The sequence below is a fragment of the Odocoileus virginianus genome, chromosome 20, assembly GCF_023699985.2.
Source record: "Odocoileus virginianus isolate 20LAN1187 ecotype Illinois chromosome 20, Ovbor_1.2, whole genome shotgun sequence".
Taxonomy (NCBI): Eukaryota; Metazoa; Chordata; class Mammalia; order Artiodactyla; family Cervidae; genus Odocoileus; species Odocoileus virginianus.
Genome location: NC_069693.1, coordinates 17,055,921 through 17,072,578, shown reverse-complemented (window position 1 = coordinate 17,072,578; position 16,658 = coordinate 17,055,921). Strand labels below are relative to the sequence as shown.

Sequence of the window (16,658 nt, the reverse complement as noted above, 5' to 3'; positions counted from 1 at the left end):
TTATCTTGATTACTGAGTGCTTTGGCATGTTGTGCATGCTAAGTTGCTTCAGTTGTGTCTGACTCTTTGTGACCCTATGGACTGTAGCCCGCAGGCTCTCTGTCCATGGGATTCTCCAGGCAAGAATACTGGAGTGAGTTGTCATTTCCTCCTCCAGGGGATCTTCCCAACCCAGGGATTGAACCCGCGTCTCCTATGTCTCCTATATTGGCAGGTGGGTTCTTAACCACTAGTGAAACCTGGGAAGCCCAGTTTTGACACCGCCTTAAATTTTGCCCCCAGGCAGGTGCCTCGCTCACCTCTCCCTGGTCCTGGCTTTGTTGATGGGAATGATGGATGCCTCACTAGCTGACTGGGGTCCCATGAGGACCAGCCAGCATGGCAGAGGAGGGGCCATTTCTCCCAACGCCTCACCTCCGGATGGCTGGAAGCAATTTCTTTACTGGCCCTTCCCAATCCAGGCTCACTGGGATCTCTCTTCTTAGGTATCATTCCTTCATAAAGATTTCTGAAACTATAAGTCTCCAATTTTAAGAAATGCAGGATGGGAAAGAGTTACTGAGTTAAAAGAAGAGTTTTCTTGAACATCACACTAGAATAAATGATTCTAACTATTGGTTTGGCCAGAAAGTTCATTCAGGCATTTCTGTAAGATTTTACGCAAAAACCCGCATGAACTTTTTTGACCAACCCAATACATCAGAAACCACATTCACAGTACGTCAAGGTCTGCTGTTCTGATAAAGGTCTTGGAGAGACAGGAGATGTATGTTAGCATCATTATTTTCAACCACCTCTGGGCGACATTCATGGAGCTGAGAGCTTGATAACATTTTATTTATTTAGTTTCCAGAAAGGCTGCTGGTGTATCTGAGGTTGCACAAAGTTACACGTACCAGCCGTGGGAATGAGCTGGCATATGAATTCAGATTGGACTCCAAGGCCCCCATACTATGGAGCTTTGGAGATAAGTTTTACTCTTTTTTGCACATTTTTCTGGCTTAGCTCTGTGCCAGGATGCTGAGCCCAGAGCAGAAGGTTGCCCAGTTGGCTGCAATTGAAGCTCCCACACCACCCCCACAGTGTAAACCTAAGGACCCCTGAGCATGACCCAGGAGAAGCAGGTTCCCCATCCACACAGACATGGGCAGAAGCAGGTTTATAGACGTGTTGGGCAGTCCTTTACAGCAAAGGTATGTCCAGGGTCAGCGTCCATTCCTGTGGATGATGTTCTCAGAGGGGTCAGCAGCAGTACTGATTTTTAAATTTATTTACTTTTATTTCGCTGCATCAGTCTTAGTCGCAGCACATGAGATCTTCTTGCATCATACAGGATCTTTCCTTGCAGCGCATGGACTCTCTTTAGTTGTGGTGGGTGGGCTCAGTAGTTGCAGGCATGCGGGCTTTCTAGTTGTGACTCGTAGGCTCCAGTGTGGGGGCTTAGTTGCTACACAGCATGTGGGATCTTAGTTCCCCGGCCAGGGATCGAACCTGTGTTCCCTGCATTGCAAGGCACATTCATAACCACTGGACCACCAGCAAAGTCCCAGGAGTACTGACTTTTAAAAAATTTTATTTATTTTTGGCTGCACTGGGTCTTTGTTGCTGCGCATGGACTTTCTCTACCTGCAGCGAGTGGGGGCTTCTCATTGCAGTGTCTTCTCCTGTTGCAGAGCAGTGTCTAGGCATGCGGGCCTCAGCAGTTGTGGCACATGGGCTTAGTTGCTCCGTGGCATGTGGACTCTTCCCAGACCAGGTATCAAACTCATGCTCTCTGCACTGGCAGGCAGATTCTTAACCACTAGACCACCAGGGAAGTTCCAGAGTACTGAGTTGTAATTCAGGGTCCTTCTGCAAAACTAATCAAGAGTTCTCCTCTAAGCCAGCAAGAGAAACAGATTTCCAGCTTGAAAGGAGGATGGGAGGGGTGTGGGGAGGAACCTTAGCTGTCACAGCTGGAAACTTCAGCATCAGGAAGTGCATCTGTGTCAGGCTCCCTCTCCAGTCAAGGACAAAGCAATCAGAAGCCTGGCTCTTCACCCTCCCTCCCTGGAGGTTCCTTCTGCGTGTCCAGGCTCCCTGACTTTCTCACTCTGCTCTTCCCTTTCCTCCCCTCGGCAAGCCCCACAGGGCTTCTGCACACAGTACGCTCACTCCCATTCCTTCTCAGCCATTCTCTCAGCTTTTCATGTTGTATTCTGCCAACTGTCCCTAGATGCAGTCTGTTTCCCCTAGCATACTCTTTTCAAAATTAATCTATATTCTACATAAGGCACAATAACCCAATTGTCTCCCCAAAACCTATAGCATTGTAGAGAAAACTCAAGCCATTCTACCCTTGCCAAACTCTTATAATCCATGGTTACCCCTCAACCTTCTAAAAGGTAGCCACTGAGTGTACATGTTCTTTCTGATTTTTGTTCTGTGCTTTTGCAACACACGTAGGACTCCATTAAAACTATGCAGTATTTGTTGTTATTGATGAAGTTTTTTTACATGAAAAATACATATATTGTTCTGCAGATTTTTTTTTTTTACTCAATAATACATCTTAGAGATCTATTTGCATATATATAGGTTCAACTCAATTTTTTTAAATTGCTATATAAAACTCTACACTGTGAAGATGCCTTAATCTACTTAGGCATTCCAATACTGATGGGCATTTGAGTTTCTACTATTACAAAGACTGGTGTGATCATTTCTCTCTGTGTACATATACATGTTTCTTGGGGGCAGGTAAAGCAGAAGGGAAATTTCTGGGTTCCAGGGTAGACACATTTCTAGTTCTAAAGGACACGGCTAGGCCCTCCGAACCAGTTGTACCAATAGGTAGATCTGAGAGCACTATCCTGACATTCTCACTAGTACATGATACTATCAGACTTGTAAATTTTTATCCGTTTGACGAGTGAGAAATGCTACCTCATTTTTCAAATTTAATTTTTTGTTAGAGTGCAGTTGTTTTGGACTTCCCCGGTGGCTCAGCAGTAAAGGATCTGCCTGCAATGCAGGAGACTGAGGTTTGATCCCTGGGTTGGGAAGATTCCCTGGAGAAGGGAATGGCAACCACCCCAGTATTCTTGCCTGGAAAACTCCATGGACAGAGGAGCCTGGCGGGCTACAGTCCCTGGGGCCGAAGGAGAGTCGGACACAAGCGAGTGACTAAAAAACAACAGCTGATTTACAATGTTGTGTTAGTTTCAGGTGCCCAGCAAAGTGATTCATTTATACATATATTCATTCTCATTCAGATTTCAATATTCTTTCATATAGGTTAGTACAGAATATTGAGTATAGTTCCCTGTTCTAGATAGTAGGTCCTGGTTGATTATCTATTTTACACATCGTAGTTATGTTAATCCCAAATTCCTCATTTATTCCTCCCCCCGCCCATCTTGCCCCTTTGATAACCATAAGTTTGTTTTCCAAGTCTGTGAGGCTGTTCCTGTTTTGTAAATAAGTTCGTTTGTATCATTTCTTTAGATTCCACATATAAATGATATCATATGATATTTGTCTTTCTCTGTCTAGCTTACTTCACCTACTATGATAACCCACCCACATTGCTGCAGAAAGCGTTACTTCATTTTATTTAAAAAATAATTCTATTTATTCACTTCTGGCTGTGCCAGGTCTCCGTTGCTATGAGGGCTTTTCTGTAGTGGTGGTGCGCGGGCTTCTCATGGCAGTGCTTCTCCTGCTGCTGAGTCTGGGCTCTAGGGTGCGTGGGCTTTAGTAGTTGAGGCACACGGGTTCAGTAGTTTTGGCTTCTCCTGCTGCTGAGTGCGGGCTCTAGGGTGCGTGGGCTTTAGTAGTTGAGGCGCACGGGTTCAGTAGTTGTGGCTCCCAGACTCTAGAGCACCGATTCAATAGCTGTGGCTCATGGGGCTTGGTTGCTTCTTGGCATGTTTCATCTTCCCAGATTAGGGGTCAAACTCATATCTCCTGCATTGGCAGACAGATTCTTTACCACTGAGCCACCAGGAAAGCCCTATTTCATTCTTTTTTTTCTGGCAGAGTAATATTCCACTACCTCATTTAAGTTGCATTTCCCTTAAGATTTGGCAGGGTTGAGCATTCTTTTCTAAAATCAATTTCCGAGCCATTTTCCATACCTGTTTTTGTGATCTACCTATTCATATTCTTTGCCCATTTTTAAAAACTGAGCAGCTTGTCTTTTCGCCTTATCACTTGCTTTCCTGATTGAGCACACAGCAGGTACTTGGAACACAGGGAATTTCAAGCTACTCATCCACTCTCTATGGGGACACAGCAGCTTTGGGCCACCCTGTAGGGCTCTGATGTATTCCTTTAAAGGGGATCAAACAGCACCTCTTCTGGGAAGCTTTCACAGTATTCTCATGGCATTGGGGGACCACTGGTCCTGAAGCTGATAGTGACATGCGCTGGCACTGACCAGAAGCCACTTAAAGTCAGGGGACTCTGGCACACACTACACCTCGGGCCCCACAGCCAGCTGGAGTTTCCATGTGGAGCTGAGCAGCCTCTAATGGGCTAGTCCTGGGCCTGCCTCAGCCCAAAGCCTGAGCTCCATGGACCCCACCTGCAGAAGCCCTCACCAGCTGAGGGCCCACTGTGTGCGAGCCATATGCAAGGTGGCCCATGATTGCCACTTTGTTTCATCCCACTGCAGTGACGGATGCCAATTCCAAGTTCTGCAGTTTTCTCCAAACCACCCAGTGTGGCCCTGGGAAGACTGGGAGTTGAACTTGGATCAGCATCCCTGCTTTGCTGATAGCCCCGCTGTGCTCCTGGGCTGGCTGCTCCTGGAAGCTGAAGAGTACAGGTCAGTGCAATCAGGCCCCAGTTACAGCATCCCACAGCCCTCCCAACACCTCTGCCTACCTGGTCCATCTCCAGAGCCCTGGTGGCAGAGCACTGAAGAGCCTGAATTCTCGGTGAGGGGAACACCCACCTCCCCTTTCCCAAGGCCTCACATGAGAGGATGCTGAATAACAGGGACACAAGGGGACAGTCATCCTTGAACTGAAAAAACCTCGGGTGGAGGATCAGAGTCAGTCAGAGTACTACCCACCCCAAGTGCCCCAGCCCTGTGAGCCAAAGAAAGAGAGAAAGAAAATGAGACAGGGGACTTCCTGGATGGTCCAGTGGTTAAGAATCTGCCTTCCAATGCTGAGGAAACAGGTTTGATCCCTGGTCTGGGAACTAAGATCCCACATACTGTGGGGCAACGAATCCAGTGCACCACAACTTCTGAAGCCCTCGAGCCTAGAGTCCATGCTCCGCAACAAGAGAAGCCCCCACAATGAGAAGTCCGTGTACTGCAATGAAGAAGAGTAGCTCCCACTCACCACAACTAGAGAAAGCCTACACACAACAACAAAGACCCAGAATGACCAAAAGTAAACTATAAATAAGAAAGAAAATGGGCGAGGGGTTCTCGAAGGTAAACAGACAAAATTTTGGTCAAATTCCGATACATCTTCCTCTTAACATTTAATACTAAAAAATCATAATGGTGACCTGATTGCCTCTTGTGAATTCCAGCACTCTCAGAGAGCCTATCTCTTGAGGTGACAAGCCGGGGGTACCTGAATTCATTACTGCCTGATTAATTATGCTGCCTTTGTAGGAGGGAAATGGGGACTTCAATCAGCCACAGCCACCACCCCCGGCCACCACCTCGTCAGGCCAGACGCTGCCTGCGAGCCTGGCCCGACTCCCAGTGTGGGGGTGACTAGGAAGCTGGGAGTGGTGGCTGGTTAGATGTGGCTGCCAGCGGTCAGAGGGCTTGGGATGTGGGGCCCTCTCTGCAGAAAAGAGCTTTGGGGCAGTCGAGGGAGGGAGGGGCAAGTTGGGTCCAGTAGCGGCAGAGTGGAGATTTCTACTCTGTCCCAGTAAGGGCCTGGCCAGGAGGCCCTCCTCCGGATTGTCTGAAACTGGGTATCATCCCTTCGGGAGGGAGCAGGATCTCAGAAGGTGCTATTTAGCATAAATGTATCCCTTGGGACACACGGTCACTTGTGTGAAGGCAAAGGTTTACCCAGAGCTGTGCGTGGGCACAGCCCCGACGAGCGTCAAGGCAGTCTTGCCCTCGAGAGGAGCTCGGGGCAGCTGCAGGCATGGGGCAGGGTGAGACCAGCGCCTCCCAGCTGGTTTATAAGGCCACCAGGGCACTCCTGCTGCGGCCCTTTGTCCTGCACACTCTGCATTTACCCAGGTCTGTCTACCAAGTTGTGAGGCACAGTCATATTTGAAGGCTTGCACAGTGATGTGCTTTTTCAAAGAAGAAGAGACTAAATATCTTTGGAAATATCAGTTCCCCACCCCTGTCCTGAGGCTGCTCTGTGTGTGGAGCAACAGAAGGCGCTCGTTGCAGCATAGCGCCTTGTGAGCCTTGGCCTCGGTGGGTATGGTTTAAAATCATACCCTGTCATAGATGTGCTGTGTGGCCGTGGCACCTAACTTCTCTGAGTCTTGTGTTTTCAGAGAAACTACATCCCCCAGGGGTGGTTGTGAGAGCTAAACAAGCGAGCAGACGTGAAGTCCTTGTTCTTGCCTCAGAGTACCTCCTGACATGGGCCAGCCTGATCCAGTCGCTTTGTTGCCATTTTGTCAACCCTGAGCAATCAAAATGGGAAGTGCTGGGTTTTGTTACTAAGCTGTGCAGGAATCCGTCCTCCCACTGCCAAACTTGCAGGGGTTTGGAGAGCACGCAGTACGGGGCGATTCTGCAAAACCCTGTTTCTAGGTCACAGCAGAGCAATCCAGACCCATCAGCTTTGCTGAAGTCCCCTCCCCCTGCCCCCAGGCTGCCCTCCCTGGAGGTGTCACCAGCCTCCCGACAAGCCACTTGGCAGGTATGGTCAGAGGGCGAGGACGGAACAAGCCCAGGAAGACCCAGGACAGTTGCTCACATTATAGGGACAGGGGTGTGTGTGCAGAAGTGTCACCAGGGAAGCCATGAAGGGTCGGCAGTGGTTCAAGGGCACCAGGAAACCGGGAGAGGGTGTCACCAATCAGAAGCTGAGACTAGAGTCCAGTCAAGGGAAAAGTTTAGGTCCCGGCTGGTCAGAAGCTGTCATAGGCCAAGCAGCAGCAGTCCTCAGCCTATTAGGAGCACTGAGGCTTGGACACCCCCATTCAGACTTGTGGAGCAAGCTTAGCACCTGAGAGAGGGCTGGCCTGGGCATTAGAACCTCCACTCGGAACCCTAGAGCACACAGCGTGAGGTCCTACCAGAGACAAGGGGACTAGGTCCCCAAAAGAAAGATCTAGAAACTAGATTCTCCTGAGGACCAGTGGGAGTGAGTTTGGGGCACAGAGACAGACCATCCAAAGAAAAACGGGGCAACAGCCTCTATAGCATCTTTGTTTTCAGCAGCTGAACCTACAAGGTTCAAACTTCGGAGATTTAAAACAAGCTAAGTGAGAAAGCTATAAAATATATAAAGGCCACTTAACGAACAGCAGTCACCTCCCTTAGGTTTCCAGGTGTCTAGACACATGCTCAATACCACCTGGGACATCTGGTTCCCACCCACCCCCTGCCAAAACTCACTCAGAGAACCTGCATATAGCCTCCTTGGGGTCTTTTTTCTCAGTATGGGAGAATGGCCTCTCCTGAAACCTGACTATGAAACTGCCAAAGGGACCCCTGAAAAGACAAATGTTAAAGAGCAAACATCAGGGCGGTGGCTCTTACTTGCTTCCCCTTTGGAATCATAATATGCCATTACACTGGTAAGAGATAAAGACATTTGCCTGAAGGAAAAACCAATGTCTATGGACTGAATTGTGTCCCCTCCAAATTACACATGGCAACCCACTCCAGTATTCTTGCCTGGAGAATCCCATGGACAGAGGAGTCTGGTGGGCTACAGCCCATGGGGTCATACAGAGTCAGGCACAACTGAAGTGACTTAGTATGCACGCAGAAATTTATACGTTGAAGCTCTAACCTCTGATGCTATAGTACTCAGAGATGGAGGCTTTGAGAGGTAATGAGGTTAGATGACATCATGAGGGTGGGGCTCCCATGATGGGATTAGTGGTCTTATTACAATACCAGTGAGTTCACTCTTTCTGCCATGTGAGGACACAATAAGAAGGCAGTCCTCTGCAAACCAGAAAGAGAGCTCAGAATCTGTCCATACCGGCATCTTGATCTCAGACTTCCACCCTCCAAAATTTTGAGAAAAATCAATTTCTACTGTTTAAGCCATCCAGTCTATGGTACTTTATTAAGGCAGCCTGAGAAGACTATGACACCTATGAATGGTCTTTTCTTCATTTTTCTCCGGTCTGGTTTTGAAGCTACACTGTTGACCAAAAGGACTAGGTGAACACCTTGCACCAGAGCCAGATGCAGATGCCAGCACTATGCAGATGCTAGTTCTAAATGAGTAAAGGACCCTCTAGAAACTGTCAAGAAAATGCTAGGACCCTGATGATGAGAGGATCATTCACAAAGACAAAGGCCTTCACTAATCTTCAATTGCTCTATCTCACTACCTATCAGAAGATGATATGCTGATGCTAAGTCCCAAAGACAGGAAGGCCAATGGGGTGAGCAGTGGGTGGAAGAGGCACCAGCCTCCAACCCCATCTGGGACTTCTGGACATTTCAACCCATCAGCAGAGCAGACAAGGAGGATGAAATGTGTTCCCTCAGACTCCTCACATTGCTTCACAAATACCACCCAGAAGCCCAGGGAATCCATGAGTGAAAAAGAAGGTCTCCAGGACACCTACTACTCAGTTGCCTGGTATAGGAAGAACACTGAACCAAGAGTCAAAAGGCTTGGCGTCTACAGACCAGCTACTCAAATTGTAAGCTGTAGCCTTGGGACAAGTTACTTAACCTCTCTGTGCCTGAATTTCCAACCTATAAAGTGTATCCACACCTCCCACATTTGGTTATTATGGGGATCAATGAGAGAATAAACAATGGAGGTTCTATAAGGGTTATTTTCCTTCCTCTTCCCTTTTTCCCTACCTTGGCCTCTTGTCTTTACCTGTTTGCTGTTAATTTTACAGATATTTCACAAAACTCACTGGGGAGAAAAATCTTCCCCTTAAAAAAAAAAAAATGATGTCCATCCAGGGGCTAGGGCTTTGTGCTTTCAAAGCAGGGGCACAGGTTCAATCCCAGCATAGGTTCAATCCTGCATGTCACATGGCACAGCCAAAAAAAAAAAAGTCATAGTTTGTTTTTTTTTTTTTGAAAGACTATGGGTCTTAGTTCAGAAAAAAACAAGACAAGGGGAAAAAAATATGTTAACGAGTCTGGCACATAGTAGGTGCTCAATGAATATTTGAGAAAGGAACTCTGCAGAAAGAATGAGTCCTTCTCTCATTGGGCTCCTGTGTCTTAACTACAGTGCACACTCAGAGATGTGGGGGTCCCACCTATGCCTGCCTCTCTCTCTCCCTCTCTCTCTCTCTCAAGTTTTGAGCTCCACTAGGACAGGCACTGCCTAACACTGAACCTGACCTTTGGCAAAGCTCAGCAAACTTGGGGTGAACAGAAAGAGAGCTGTGAGTGTTTATACACTATAGACATGCAGATTACCAGACCCAATGGCATGGTTTTCAGGCTTTCAGACTCTTAAGAGGATGGGTGGCATGTGGGTAAAACAGAGTGTGAGCCTTCTTTAAGAAAATGCTAGCTTTAAAGACATGAAAACAATCAATTTGATCCAATAAGAATCAGAAAAAAACACTTTCCATGAATTATTATTGACAGTGCCAAATTTGTGAGGTCACAGAAATATTTATCTTTCTGCCTCTCAACAATCTCTTTAGTCCTTGTTTGCATAGTGTGTTGTTCTTTGATTTTTGGTAGTTTGACTCGGATGTGTCTAGATGTGATTTTTTTTTTTTTAATTTACACTGATTAGGGCTCTAAAGGCTTCCCTGGTAGCTCAGCTGGTGAAGAATCCGCCTGCAATGCAGGAGACTCCAGTTTGATTCCTGGGTTGGGAAGATGTGCTGGAGAGGTTAGGGTACCCACTCCAGGATTCTTGGGCTTCCCTTGTGGCTCAGCTAGTAAAGAGTCTGCCTGCAATGTGGGAGACCTGGGTTCAATCCTGGGTTGGGAAGATCCCCTGCAGTATTCTGGTCTGGAGAATTCAATGGACAATAGTCCATGGGGTCACAAAGAGTTGGAAGTGACTAAGTGACTTTTACTAACTCACAGGGCTCTAAACAGATTCTTGAATCTATGGATTTATGTATTTCATCAACTTTGTAAAATTTCCGCCTATTATCTATTCAAAAATTGCTCCATTCAGTTCTCTCTCTCCCTGTCATTTTCTGGGACTTCAGTTACAATTTTGCTAAAACCTTTTACTATGTCCAAAATATGATAAACTCTTTTTGTATTTTCCATTCTTTTATCTCTTGGTGATTCATTTCAGATTATTTTCTATCTTCCAGTTCACCTCTCTTCATCCATCTAATCTACTTTGAATTCATCTAATATGTTCTTATTTTTAATTACATTCTCTCAGTTGTAAAATTTCCATAGATTCTTAATATACATATATATATATTTCTATTACCTGTTGGAATTTTCTATTTTGTCTTTATCTCCTGAAATGTATTGATCAGGGGTTATTCTATCAATATGTGTCTATATCTGATAACTCCAATAACTGGATTTCTGTGAATCAGTTCATATTATCTACTTCTTCTCTTGGTTAAAGGTGACTTGGTCTTATCTCCTAGTATGCCTAGTAAATTTTGATCAGCTGAAACGTGTTGTATACAAAAGGTTGTAGAACAAATGTAGTATTGTAGGTAATGCTTTCTCCAGAGATTTTCTTTTGCTTTTGTAATGCAGTTAGTATAGAGGCCGACCATCTTAATCTCATTTGAGTCAAAACTGAACCTTTGTGAGAGTTGAGTTGGTCCTTTTTTGATTTGCCTTTCCTATTGGTGTAACCTTTCAGAGTGAAGTGAAGTCACTCAGTTGTGTCCGACTCTCTGTGACCCCATGGACTATAGCCTACTGGTTCCACCATCCATGGGATTTTCCAGGCAAGAGTACTGGAGTGGGTTGCCATTTCCTTCTCCAGGAGATCTTCCTGACCCAGGGATTGAACCTGGGTCTCCTGCATTGTAGGCAGACACTTTATTGTCTGAGCCACCAGGAAGAGACCTTTCAGAGATCCTAACCAAAAGCCCAGGATGTTACCAGGGTCTCTGTGAGATTGCCAAAGCTTTTCTCAACTTCTTAGCATTGAAATTACTGTTTTTAGAGATGCCGTAAGGGGAATGAATAACAGTGCTGTTATGTCCTGAATATTTGTGCCTCCCCCATCCATATATTGAAGCCCTGCCTCTCAAAGTGCTCATATAAGGAAGTGAAACCTTGGGAAGGTAATCAGGTTTAGGTCGGGTCAGGGGTAGGGTGTAGCCTCTGCGATGGGATTAGTGCTCTTGTAGAATGATGGAGAGACAGCAGAGTGTCCTCTCTGCCATGTGAAGACAGACACAGAGAGAAGGTGGCAATCTGCCAGGCAGCCTTCCCCAACAACCAAATCTGCTGACACCTTGATCTTGGACTTTCAGCCTCTATAACTGTGAGAAAGAAATGTCTATTGTTTAAACCACCCAGACTCCGGAAAATTTTATAGCAGCCCAAGCTAAGACAAATGTCAAATGTCAGGCTCACCTTCCTGTGTTTCCATTCTCTCCAGGATCTTGCCCTGTCAGGTTCTCACTATCAGATATATTCGTTAAATTATCCAGCTGTTTTACTTGTTTGAGGTAGGAAGTTTAGTTTGATCTAGCCTGGTGTTCCAGAGCCAGAAGCAGAGGTCTCAACTATTCTTATAGCATAATTCCTCACTTATAATGATGGCTAGCACAAAAATTAAGGCTTAGGTTATTAGCTTTGGTGTAATAAATTCCATCTGGGTGGGTAAAAAAAATACAAATTGGTTCAACCGATTGGAAAAAGTAGAAAATTATAGTTTCCTATTAAGGTAAATTATTCTAATTAAATTAGTATAAGAAGCTTTTGAGCAGTCACTGGAAACATACAATATATCATAGCTAATTTCCCAATATTTTCCCACAGTGAAGTATACCTTTGGTTTACAGCAGTAAAAATTAGAGGAGCTGCTAGCATTCCCAGCCCTCCACCAGGCTCTGGATCACACTGCTAGATGCTGCCAGGTCCCTAAAAAGACAGCATATTTGACTCAGCATCATAGCCCAAGCAAACTCATTCAACAAACACAGAGCAACCAAATTTAAACAGTCATATCTTACTTCTCCAAGAGTTTCAGAAATTGTCCTTTTAAAGTACAAACATCCACAAAAACCAAGAAAATGAAAAGAGAATAATTCTCCATAATGGAGTAAAGATGTGATACTGCCAACTACTTGCTAAATGACAACTAGTGTTTTAAGCTTTGCCCCAACAGATGGTTCATGTGACATGGGTGAAAAGGCCATCAAAGCACAAAGTTTGACCTGTTTTGGCAGAGTATCAGCATGAAGAATTAACCTGAAGGCCAGGCTGCATGCTGTATATTAAACTGCATGTCCTACAGGAAGAGAGGGAGGTTGCGAACAGTTGGGAAGGCTGAAAGTATTCACTACAGGCACCCATGTTTTGAGGAGCAAATGGGCTTTACGACCAAGGCTGAGTCTTGGTAGAGCTAAAGTTACTAAGTGAAATGCCTTGGGAACCAGATAGACAGAAATAAATCTAGGAGTCCAAGAGACCATTCCCAAAGAAGGTTATAGACTGGTTAATATGATGATGCTTTGGCCTTCAAACGCAACTGGGGGACTCAAGTTTGGATTGTCTCAGCTAACAAAATAAAGGATGATGACAGGAAGTACACAGTGAGGGGGGGGCGGTGTGTGGAGTGTCGCTCAGCTCCCTGGAGGGACACACAGAGAATAAAAAGTTGGTTACCGGCAAGTTACAACCCCAGAATCTATTAGGATTAAATGGATGTAGATCTAGTCTAACCACCTTACCTTATAGAAGATGAACTGATGCCACCCCGGGAACTCCTTTTCATCTGTCAGAATCCATATCAAATGTCAGTTCTTTTGCAAAGCTTTCCATGCTTCCTTCTTTGTTATTTTCTAATCTAAAGTGTCAGAGCCATGATTTAGAAGCCCAAGCAGACAGTAGGCTCTCCACAGTTTTTGTTGAATGGCCAAGTGAGAAGTGACATGTACAGTCACAGAGCAAGACAAAGGCCTGTTGTCCTGAGCTCCATCCCAGGTAATTTTGTCAGGCTTCAAGGCTGGTTCCCAAGTTTGAGAATACCTTGCTAAAAGCAAAACATTAAAAAAAAGAATAATAAAATGAACCACCATATACTCATTACTAATGTTCAACCTTGTTTCCATCACTTACTTTTTCTTATTTCTACATAAAATTATTTAGAAATAAATTCCATATTTCATATCATTTCATCTATATTTTTGTACTGCATCTCCAGATTTCAACATACACTGAAAATCTTCAAATGTTTGTAAATACTTAAAAATATAACCATGATATTATCCATCTGAAATAATATAATAATACTTTAAAAATATCCAATACCCAGTAGTGTTTAAATTTACAAGTGTCCTATGAATGTCAATTTTTCCTTTCATTTATTCAATTTAGAATCTAAATGCAATATTTTCCATACAATTATTATTAAAGAACTGGGCCATTTATAGTTTCACAAGATGTAGATCATTTTGATTATGTTCCCACAGTGTTGTTGTTGATCTAGATGACCCTTGATCAGATGCTGCTTTGATTTGTGTGAGGGCAGGGTTGTAAGGAGTATCGAAATGATTTCATAGCTGGTGCTGGGTTTTTTCATTAGCATATCATGTGGGTTCTCTCTTTTTAAGACAGTAGTCATAGCTTATCAGGCCTAGATCCAATCATTCATTAAGAATATAAAATGGTGATGTTCTGTCTATAATTCTTTCTTCGTTTATTAGCTGGAAATACTTTCACAAAAAGAAATTTCCCCCCATCTACCATCTGGCCACCCAAGCCCAATTTTAAAAGAATTTGAACCAAGACCATGCTTTCTCTCAAAGTAGAATCCTCTGCAGGAGGATGAAGAGCTTCAAGGAAACCTTCATTTATTCTTTATTTTTTAGTCAAGAACTAACTGAAAGACGGTGGGCCTGACAGCTGCAGAAAGACCATCTCACTAGGTTCTGAGGACCTGCCTGCCCTGAGATTTTCTTTAGAAGCATTGCTCCTGGGCTTGCTCTAAAGGTCTACCTTTTCTCTTTGAAAATGTTTTCTCCTGTAATTAATGGAGTTTCTAATTTGGGGAATGGATAAAAATTCATCAAACTTATATTTTAAAAAAGTCATAATCCTGAAGCTGCAAATATCTGGCTCCAGGGAAATCCTGGATGGAGGAAAGATGCTAATCAGGATAGAATTTAAGACAATAGTTTATAATCTTTCATCCTCAGAACTGAGACTAACCCAAGGAAATGCCAAGCAAAAAAGTAAAACCGGCGATTGATTCTGCATTTTGAGAAACTGACCAAGTTTCTTGATCAAATGCTGATTGCAAGTCTGACTCAAGGTTGAGCATATAAAAGAACCCTCCGGGGTACCCCGCTTTCGGTCTCAGCAAGCTGCGATTTTGAAAAAAAACAAGGCTGGCAATCAGAGACCTCACTCGTTCCACTGCCGCAGAGGAAATGAAGGATGCTTCGCCTCCAGTTCCTGGCTCCTGCTGACATGCCCTCGGGTTCATGCTGGCGCCAGGCTGGGAGGGAGAGTGGTCGTTGTCTTACTGTCTGCAGAGGTTAAACGGAATCTCTACTCCTCGACTGAGGAAAGAAAGGCCTCTTCCTCATTAATTTCGTGAGCCTGGGGACCGCCGCGGTGATCCTGCGAAGCTGTCAGGGCAGCGTGCCCAGACCTTCCTCCGTCTCTAGCCCCTCTCTTCTACTCCAAACCCTCAGGACTCAGGTCCTGGGGAAAATCCTGGCCCTCGTGGGGTCTCTCCTTGTAGGCTTTCCCTTGGCTTCCTCGTGGTTGGCTAACTAAAGGTGAGGCCTTGGCACAGTGTGTGCCTCAGTTTCCCCAGTTGTAAAGTAATATGGTTAGACTGGAGCCTTGCTTCGCAGAATCACCAGGAAGCTTCAACATAAACCTTCGGTCAGGGTGCCCTTGGGGAGCCACCGGATCGGAAAGAGGGGCTCCAGAGCTCGCAGCCCGGGCTGGAACCCAGGACCCGGGCTCTCCGGCCTCTCCAGCCGCTCCACCCACCCGCCTGCTCTCGCCCTCGGCCCGGGCGGGGTCGTGCATGTCTGCGAGCGGGTTCCGGGAGGCTGGGCGGGGCGGACCCGGCTGGGCAGCCCCACCGGAAAGACTCGTTTCAGCCGGCGCAGGCGGAGACCGGGAGGAAACAGACTTGTCGCCCCTGCCTCGGGCCGTTCGGGTCCCCAGCCCCCAGCGCAGCCCCACCGAAGTCGGAGAAACGCCGGCCGGCAGCTGGGCAGCCCTGGGGTCACCCACTCCCACGCCCCTCGGGCCCCAGCCCCCCAGGCCACACCTGGGCTCCGCCTCGGGTCCCGGGGCTCTGACTCTGCAGAGCTTCAATGGGGGAGGGAAGACCGACCCAGAAGAGGGAGGGCGCGACCCGTGCTACGGCCCCGTTGCCTAGAAACCGACCCCGCCTTGGGCACAGGCCGCGAGCAGCCGCGGCGCAGCTGCTGCTTCCCCCTCCCCCCACGCCCTCCTGAGCAGCCCTGGTAGCCGCAGTGCTCAGGCGACCCCAGGCGGAGACCGGAACCTCGGACGGCTGCTCTGCGGGTGAAAGCCCGCGGGCACGCCAGCGGACGACCCCCGCCCCGCCCGCCCCGCGTGGGCCGCGGGCGCCGCGCCTCTGGGCTCCGGGTGGGGCCGGCCGGCCGGCCCAGTCACGCCACCTCCGTGGGCCGCACCTCCTCTTGGGGCGCTCGGGCTGAGCTGAGCCTTGTGGCGGCGAGACCCTGGCCCGGGTCTGGGGGCTGCCAGACCCCGCCCGGGGTCTCTGGGGTTTGCAGCTCAGGCCATCTGGTCAGCCGGCGCGCCCAGGGCCTCCAGCTTCGCCCCAGGGGCGTCAGGGCACGAGCGAGGCCGGTGCCTGCTCAGGCTGCGGCCCTGCCAAGCCGGACAAAGCACAGCCTCCTCTGGGGCCTCATCTCTGCCTTTACTGTTGGGTAAGATCGCCCCCTCCCCGGGTTTCTGCTTCAGCTCCCCTAGGGACACAATGACGCACGGGGTCGGGCTTCCAGGCGTTTTATACGCCCTCTGTGAGAACGGAAATCTATACAGAAAACAGCCCTTTCGGGGAAGACTCGCAGGTGACCAAGAGCGCCTGTCGAAGACCAAGAGCATGTCAGACCTCTGGTTACTCTCTGGCAATTTATGCCAGGCGAGGAGGGCAGATCGGCAAGTACGACTGTTTGGAAAATACCCACAGTAACCATTGGCCTCTGAGAACGAATGCTGCTTACTTGTCAATTAGACGGAAACCAGTCTAGAGACCGGTTAAGAGAGAAGTGCCAGGGCCAAAGCCCCCAAACTGGGCATCAGGAGACTTGAGCGCCAGAGCTGCCCAGTGCCATAATCCTGTGTGACTTGGTCAATGTATGTAAAGTCTCTGAGCCTCACAGTGTTC

The 16,658-nt window shown here is 47.1% G+C and overlaps 1 long non-coding RNA gene across 3 annotated transcripts; it reads right to left on the bottom strand.

Moving 5' to 3' along the window:
• Nucleotides 1–1,560: 1,560 nt before the first annotated feature.
• LOC110143680 (uncharacterized) lies at nt 1,561–15,759 on the bottom strand. Of its 3 annotated transcripts, XR_011482151.1 has the most exons (4): nt 14,662–15,759; nt 12,988–13,289; nt 12,084–12,175; nt 1,561–4,797 (listed from the first exon to the last, which is right to left on the bottom strand). It is a non-coding gene; the product is annotated as an uncharacterized lncRNA (long non-coding RNA). The 3 variants fall into 3 exon arrangements; XR_011482150.1 differs by having other exon boundaries at nt 1,561–12,175; XR_011482152.1 differs by lacking the exon at nt 12,084–12,175.
• Nucleotides 15,760–16,658: the final 899 nt, after the last annotated feature.